Here is an 8716-nt window from a genome sequence, read left to right on the forward strand (position 1 = left end):
CCACACCACCAACACACCGCCGCCTATATGAACCATGTGGCCCCTGAAGCTGCAAGCACAAGGCGGAGGGGACATGCAAAGCACTGCTGCAGGGCTGCTCTCAGGACTGCCAGAGTTTGGATTTTAAAAAATCAGCCAGCGCAACAGGTAGACGAGCGCAGATTTCTGTTTATCCTATAACTATTATCTGATAATTCTTTTGTGTTTTGCGGCTAAAAAACGGGTATTTAATTTTTTTTTTTTCGGATGCCACGTTATTCTGCTTTTTATTCTGAAGTGTCGGGGAGCTCCAGCGTTGTTTCTCTCCCTCTCTCTCTCTCTTCTCAGGTCCTCTGTGAGTCCGTCCGCTCCTCATTACCAGCGCGACAGGAGCATGTAATCCTATTACAGCCATTAGAAAGTCAAATGTTAGCGAGTCAATGCTGGGCAACTTCATCTCTTTGGCAGGAGGGCCCTGTGGCAGCACAGCCGAGGGGTTAAAACACTGGTAGCATTGTAGTTTCTCGCACCTTTTGATGGTTTTTAGTGTGCGCAGCGCAAAGCGCCTCTGCATCCTTTGGTGCGCTCGCAGCCAAGCGGAAGGGACAGGCTGAAATACTCCCGGCTATCTTGTCACTCCGGCTACGGGCTTGGCAAGGCTTAAAAGGACATGACCATTTTACTGTCTGACAGGTTTTATTTCCTTTAGTTCTCAGCAGGCCTGGACATTTAGGGGGCACGCCAAGCGGTAATTTGGTTGAGAAAGGCTCGGCGCTGCGCAAGAAAGGCCGCTGATTCACCATATAGAGCCAGACAGGCAGCGCGCTTTCATACCTACAGTATGTCCACACTGTCCACACACAGACAGACCAACATTAACCACACCGCGGTACATTGCCAAGCAAAAGAGGAACCGTTTTATTTTATTTTATTTTATTTTTGTTATCATTTCTGAGCTCGCATTCTAAGATTTCTGAAATTCAAATCTGAATTAAGTCGTATTTCAAACGGGAAAATGCAGGAAGCATGTTTGAATTTCAGATATTGCAGGTCCCAATTAAAACTATTGAAGGAAAAATCACTAATAACAACCACAGATGTGGAACTTCTTAAAGTTCTACTCAATGAAATGTAATTTCAGACTTTAAATGTGCCTGATTTCAGTCTTTTCCATCATTGCTGAAGTCATGAGCTCAACAGAAAGTTTACAGAAGAGGCAATTTATTAAAGATTTGAGATCCACTGCATTTATCGGACTGCTGCTGTCAGTCTGTTATTTATAACAGCATGACGCACTCCGATAGATTACCCAAATTGGGTATAAAAAATATAAAAGCGTTTGGAACAATGACGGTGTTGTTGTAAATACACTCTTAAGTCAGAAAGAGACCATTATTTTAACCCCTTGAAACCAAGATCGACATCACTTTTCTTCTGCTGCGTTTGGACGCCTTCACAAGTAGTTAAGCCTTTGAGCCCTGAACAAATTAATTAGCCTTTAAAAAAAAACATGGGGAAAATGAAAATGAGCAACTTGACAAGAAGTTATTATAAAACATAAGGAGATTTGGGAGAAAAAAAAAGCTATAGGGAAAAATGTCCCAAAACTATATTTACATTAACCTTATAGTTATATAGCCAATCTAAAATTATTTTCAGGAAATGTTTATGGGTTTTTATTTTTATTATAGTATTATTATTTATTTATTACTATTATTTGACTTCTTTTAGACTTTTTTTAAAAAAAAATTTTGTCTTTGATTTTCGTAATTTTTGGGTAATTTTCATGTACTTTTTTTTTTTTTGCATTTTTTGGGCCAGTTTTTAAATGATGCTCTTTGCATTCTAATCTTGTCATGTTTTTTTTTAAAAAGTCAAATAATTTTTCCGAGGTTTCAAAGGGTGAAAATAGTCTTATTTATTTAAAAGTCTGCTGTCTTAAAAACTGCTCCAACATAAATGTGAGCGCAAATAACTTAGATTCCATTAAAAGGTAAATCGGTTATTATATCACTGCATCTACAGTTTTACCTCTGAAATAACGCAAAGGCTACTTATATATACCACAAATGAAGTCTTACGTCATATTGTGTTTTATACTTTAATGGAAAATCAAGTTCGCTTGATTTAACCTTTAAAATACAACTCGCCTGAACTGTAATGTGAAATTTTCTCAATACATATCCTCTTGGGGTTTCAGGTATTTTTGCGATTAATTACAGATGACATACAGGCTTCTTTTAAACGAGCATCCCCCAAATCCCACATTTTCCTCCCAGCTCACCATGGGGACATTTTTGGTGTTATTAACGGGCACATTAGCAGGGAGGGAGGGGAGAAATTAGTCATTTTCTTCCTTTCACACAGACACTTGTTGCTTTTTTGCTTTTCATGACAGAGCTTTGCGCCCATTCAGTCACTCGGGTCACTTGATGTCTTAATAGCAGCATGATGCAGAGATTGGCACTTTTACGCACCGGCGGCTGAGAATATTGGTTTGCAATTGAGACTGAAGCTGAATCGAGTAATTATGAAGGAAAAAAGCATCTGAGCAGCAGTGAAGGTGTGAAGCTTTATTTAAACAGCTTTGACTGATAGATTAATGAGAGGAAAGTAAGAGGTTGAGTCGCCTCTAAATCTATTAAATCCGTTTTAAGGCCGTATGTTAGCGCACTATGAGAGACGCCAAACAACAGCCACAAATCGGCTTGATTTTCAGATTATCTCGCTTCGGAAATACAGCCCCGGGAGTCATTAAAACCTCTGACTCTAGGTTTTGTTTTTTTCCTGCCCAGCATGGCATCAGTGTGCCAGCTGTGACCTGTCCAGACTTTGTGCTCCGTGCAATGCGGGCGCTCAGGTTTGATTTTGGCAGATCTGTGCGCGGTGAGCCGCCAGTGAGCAACATGTGTCTACTGTGCTCGAGCAGCAGCAGCGTGTGTGTGTGAGGGAGGAGAAGCAGCCGGGATCATTCTCTTCTCCCGTGCGCTCTTTTCTTTCAGAAGTGACCTTCCAATCTAAATTACATCTTTATGAGCGCTTCCTTGTCCCCGCTGGAACAGATCGGTCTCCGCCGTGTTCTCCGGGGGATGCACCTGGTTGTTCAAACTTTGTCTCTTTTCATGTCCTTATACGCCCGAGTCCCTGGACAGCAGCTGCCTAAAAGCAAGCAAAGAGAGAGGCCCTTGCAGTGTCTTCGAGACGGGTTGGCACCGTTTTCCGCGTCTTTAATGTTCCATCAGCCTTTGTCCACGAAACAATATGGCAACTGTAAAGCATGTGACGTTTTGCAATAATAAAACACATTTTCAATGATGTGACACCGGGCTGAAAGCGCAGCGCGGGCCAGCCAGGCTAAACATTTCCCTGCGTTTGTTTTGTGCGCCCCCAGCCAATTAACAGCGAGGTCTTTTCGCCGCGCCTTGATAAGCCAATTAAATTTATGTCTTCTATTTTTTTTTTCAAGGAGAGAAAGGAGGTGGATTTGGTGTGTTCTCCTCCTCGGAACGGCGATTTTCTTGCCATCACCTGGCGCTTTCTCCACAAGAGAGCAAACTGTCCCGGGTGCCCCTGGAACCATACGGCTCTCACTATCCTCCTCCATTGTTTAGCGCGTTGATCACTCATTACCGGGATTTAACAAATCCTTTATTAGCTATGTTTTGTGTCATATTTTTATCCGCAAGATTAAGCAGATGCTGCGATTGTGACATCCAAACTGTAGGGCTACTCAAGGCTGAAAGAGAGACAGGCACTCGGTTAGAAGCGAGGGAGAGAGAAAAGCTTTGGGCACATCTTCAGAGGAATAAAACATTTAGGAGCCATAAACAGACTTCAACCTGCTCTATTTCAGCCTTTGTGTTGTTTGTGAATAATTAATGTTAATAGGGACAGGTTTGTATACTTTGAATGCAGGACCACAGGTGCGGAGTGACAGGATGAATAACCGGCCCTGATTTTTGCCAAAGCTCGAGGGCTCTTGTCCAGGGTCTCCAAGCTGATGGAAAATATTGTCATGTCTTTGATTCGCAGCATTACTTTCACCGAGAACAAAGCCGGGTGATGAAAAGCTTATGTTGGAGTGAAACGGCCGATGACGGTGGCCGCTTCAGACTCCTGAAAGAAAGAGAAAGGGGCCGAGTCAATGGCAATGCGCGCTTCTGGTTTTGTGCGCAAGTGCTCCATCTAACTCAAATAAAGGGGCCTTTCCAACTTTTAAAGGACCACTTTTTGCCTTTAATAAAGGCTGGACGGCTGTAGCCATTAAGCATATGGTGCTAAGGCGCTGGTCTTTTGTCCCCATGAAGCCCTTGAGATACTAACTTGTGTTCTTTCCGGGATATTTAACTTCTCAAAAGCTCCAACTTTATGCGCAGGCAACAAGTGGCTCCGGGGCGCACGAACAGCTTTCCCCATTGAACAAAATCAACGCGGCTAAGACAGAAGAATTAATGGGTTAATAATCGGAGGAGGAGTTTATTTCTTTATGACACAAACTGTTGCACATTTTAGAGAACTTGTTTTATATTTTTGGACCACGGAAGAGATGCGTTACCTTGTATATGCTCCAAAGGAGTGGGGTTTTGGCGCATGAATATCTATGAAAACGCATGGACAGAGCGAGGCTGAAGTGAGTGCGCGGGGAGTAAATTATGATTAAACAGAAGAATAAAATAGGAGCATCTACTCAGAAATGTCACCATTGCAACCTTCACGTGATAAATTCTGTTTAGTAAAAAAAAAAAAAAAGAAGCGTAATTTGGAACTGGAGTGCACACGTGAGTCGGAGAGGGAGGATGCCCAAAAAATATGTCAAACAAGCAATTCACCAAGGAGAATTCTATAAAAACTGCATTCAAGCTATAATCAGTGATTTCGGATGCGGTGAGTTCATGCGTAAAAGCTCATGGCTGGAAACAAGCCATCACGCAGTTTGGCCTTATTGCGTAATGGTGCGTCTGCTGCGCGCTGGGATCATGCACATACACTTGGCTGCATCTATTTCCTCCGTGAGCGCACACGAGAGCTGAGACAGGGCCAGGTCTTTATCCCATGACTTTAAGATGAGGACTGAGAAAAGTCAGACTGGTTAAAAAACATGTGTCCAGTGCCAGATTTAATATAAAACATGATGATTTAACATGGGAGATAAAAAAGTGGGATGTGACGAGGAAACGACTTTCGATGGAAGCTGTAAATGCGCTACTTTTAGCAAGCTCGAGCCTCTAAACACTCAACAGGTTATTTTTTTAAAAATATTATTATTATTATTATTTTACAACATACTGAAATACAAAGTGTTAGTACAGGGTGTTATTAGAAATTGTTGTATTGGAAGTTAAGCCTATTTTTGTGTGTGTGTGTGTGTGTGTGTGTGTGTGGCGTCGTGTGACGGAGCCAGCTGGCCGCCTATAGCCTCTGAAAACCCCCCTGGTGGACGGAACACGGCGGGCTGACCTCCGCGCCCGAGGACGGGAGATGCGCCTTTGACTGAATTAGCCATAAAGACGTCTCGCTATGATCATTGTTGCGGCTGAAAGCAGGGTGGATATGAGAGGCATTGTGCACAGCTTTTGCGTGCCCCATCATGAAATATTACAGTCTATTCACGAGGAAGCTCCGCTGAAAAGATATGGAAATGAAGGAGACTGGGGCTGATTCCAGAGCAGGAAGACAAAATAAATAAATAAAAAGCAATAAATACATAAATATAATGAGTAAATAACTGTGATATTTTTTGGGGGGGATGAGAGCTGATCTGAGGCTCTTGGTGATTCCTGCGTTGTAAAATGTTGTAAAGCTCAGCGCACGTGTTGATAAATGATCCACGTTTTTTTTAATTCTTAAAAAAAATCCCTGAATAACTCAACAAAAAAAGTGATAAATTACAAATATGCAAATTTCAGTCACGGCCGTTTGTACGTGTGCGTCTCCATCCATCTCCTACATTCTGCGCTGCTGATCCCCGTCGTGCGCTAGAGGACACTCAACCCGTTCAGACCGTGGCTCTTTTGTTCGCCTCCAACACTGACTTCAGCCTCCAGGGAAGGCAAAGTTTTCTTTTTTTTAGTTTTTATCCCCCACCCCGCCGTGCCCATCCTCTTGCTCTGTCAGTTGCCAGGATTCAGAGGTGTAAAAGCATGCATCATTTTTCACCAGCTCTCCGTTTTGATATCGACAAAGGCGGCTGCTATGGAACAGCCTCTCCGCTTGTTCGCTGGCTTGAACTTCACTGATGTCCGACTGCTCTCTTTTCCTCCTCTGAACGCGGCGCAGCGGGGATGGATTTGCAAGACAAATGCAGCTGTGTGTGTGTGAGGGAGTCAAGTGGCACAAAAAGGCCGTTTCAGTCAGCCGATGGGATGGAGAAAGTCAGCATTATGCGGACGTCAAATCAATCAAAAACAAAAGCCCGCATGCAGAAAATACTGCGTTTATGGTGCTCAAGTGGCAGCTCGTGTTTTTGGGAGAAACGGGAAGACTGCAAAACAAACTGGTGCAGCAGAGATAGTTCCAGAAAATGAGCAAAGACTTGAAGGATCTGCAGCTATTCCACTTTGTGGGTGTTTTCCATAAACTTTTTAAAAAGCCACAGAACATTTCCCAGCGTTAATAATTCACAGACATATTTGACTGGCTGAGCTCAGGAAGCTGAGTGTGTCTTTTTAGATGTGTGTCTTTAACAAACAAGAAAACATTGTTTTGAGAGGGCAATTTATTTAGACAAGTCTAACTTTGACTCAAGTCAAAGGATGTAAAAGAATGATTGACCTAAGCCTTTGAAATCTGGTTAATGTGGCTTGATTTCAACCAAAAACATGCAAAGGTGACAAAAATTAGCCAAATATTGGCAAGGCATTAATGAAAAGCGCATGATAAAACAAACAAAAGAAAAGAACAGCAATAGGAAAGTTTTAAAAATGCTTAAACATTCCAAATAAAATGTGATATATGAATAAATAAATAAGAAGACTATTTTAACCCTTTCAAACCTGAGAAAAATGACTTGATTTCTTTCAAAAACACGAAAAGAAGGCAAAGAGCATCTTAAGAAGGAATAGCCCCCAAAAATTTGGGGGAAAAAAGTTTTGTTAAAAAAAGTACAAGAAAATTAACCAAAAATTACAGGGAAAAAAAACAAAGGAAAAAGTGCACAAAAAAATTCAAAGCAAGATTTGAAAAACATACAAACAGAAAAATAATAAAAGAAAACTACCATATAAAAGTGCCTGAAATAATAATTCTTTAAAAAATAATTATGCTAATTAGTAATATGGTTTTCTGGACATATTTTTACAATATTCTGTGTGTTGGGGATATATGGGTTTTTCCAGAATGCCGAGAGACACTGTATTTTTAAAGTTGTTTGGATGTGCTCTGAGTTACCCAGGCGTTGCCTTTCATGCATTGTTTTGTGTTCTTCGTACATGTTTCTATTGGATTATTGATATGTTGTCATGGGACACTTTTTGCACCATGTCTCATAATTGGAAACATCCAGTCTATGTAAATGTGATTGGTCTGATGTTGAATGTGTGCAGTGTTGAATAAAGAGCACTTCCCACTTCAGAGTTCATCTCTCTTTCTCTTCCTTGCAATAAGTGACCCAAGTTTATTCAGATACTTTACTTTTTATGGGAAAGAGTTTATGTGAGTATTTAATGTAATTAGGTAAAATGGGATGAAAAATTAAGTTAAATGGGACATTTTTCGGAAGACAAATCAGCATGTTTTTAGGCTGCCAGGGGCCATAAAATCATGAGTCATGCTATTGTGTTCCACCCTGTCATATTTCAGATATTTTTTTGTATTTTTGACACTTTAAAAATCTTAAAGATGATACAGTGAGTCCGTGTGAGCCACAAAAGTCCAAAATTACCCCCAACTGTTACACATCTATCCACTGACATTTTTGACCCCACAGCAATAAAAGCATAAAAATATAAACTATATAGAAGAATTAGTGTTGCTAGAGGTTAACACTGCAGGTCACAGAGTTCCTGGACAGAAAAATAAACAGTTGCTTTAATATGGAAATCAGGCAGTAATTGGGATTTTTCCATCATTCTGTGAGGAGCTGTGGTCTGATTTTACATTGCACATGTCCTGATTCTGCAGACAGCAGGGTGCAGTGAAAGTTGAAGATGTACAGCCTATCCCTGCATTTAACACCCCTGTGACTGCTGATGACTCTTCCATTCCTCCCTGCAATATGTCAAACTGATCCTCTTTCACAAAATGCTTCAAATGTCCTTATCTCACCGACAAACACGTTACATTTCTTGTGACTACTTAATAATGCAAGTTATCTCATGTTTTATGGGTTAAATGCTTTGAATGTGAAGCTGCAGCAGTAGGAAATGTTCGGTTTGCATCAGCAGTATTTTTAAAAAAGCTCCTTTAACAGTTCTTTCCTGTGTCCCTGCAGCTGATCCCAGCCGGCTGTGCTGTAAGTCAGAGCTCGGGGTGGCTGGTGGCCAGTGCTGACTGGGAAAGCTTCCAGCCTCAGAGGGACCGTGATTAACCCAGGAGCGGTCAAACTCGGCAGGAAGTCCTCCGCAACCAGCCACAGCTTTTTATCCACTTTCCAATGAAACCAATTACTTTTACAGCGAGCCTCGGTGCCGACACTATATGTGTTGTTCTTGCAGACCAATAGAGTATGGCTGTGAAAGGAGAGGCAGACGTGGAGTAGGAAACCCTCCTGAGCTGCTTCAACAGGCTGTAATATATACCT

The sequence above is a fragment of the Plectropomus leopardus genome, chromosome 12, assembly GCF_026936395.1.
Source record: "Plectropomus leopardus strain MGB_pleo_1.0 chromosome 12, ASM2693639v1, whole genome shotgun sequence".
Classification (NCBI taxonomy): domain Eukaryota; kingdom Metazoa; phylum Chordata; class Actinopteri; order Perciformes; family Serranidae; genus Plectropomus; species Plectropomus leopardus.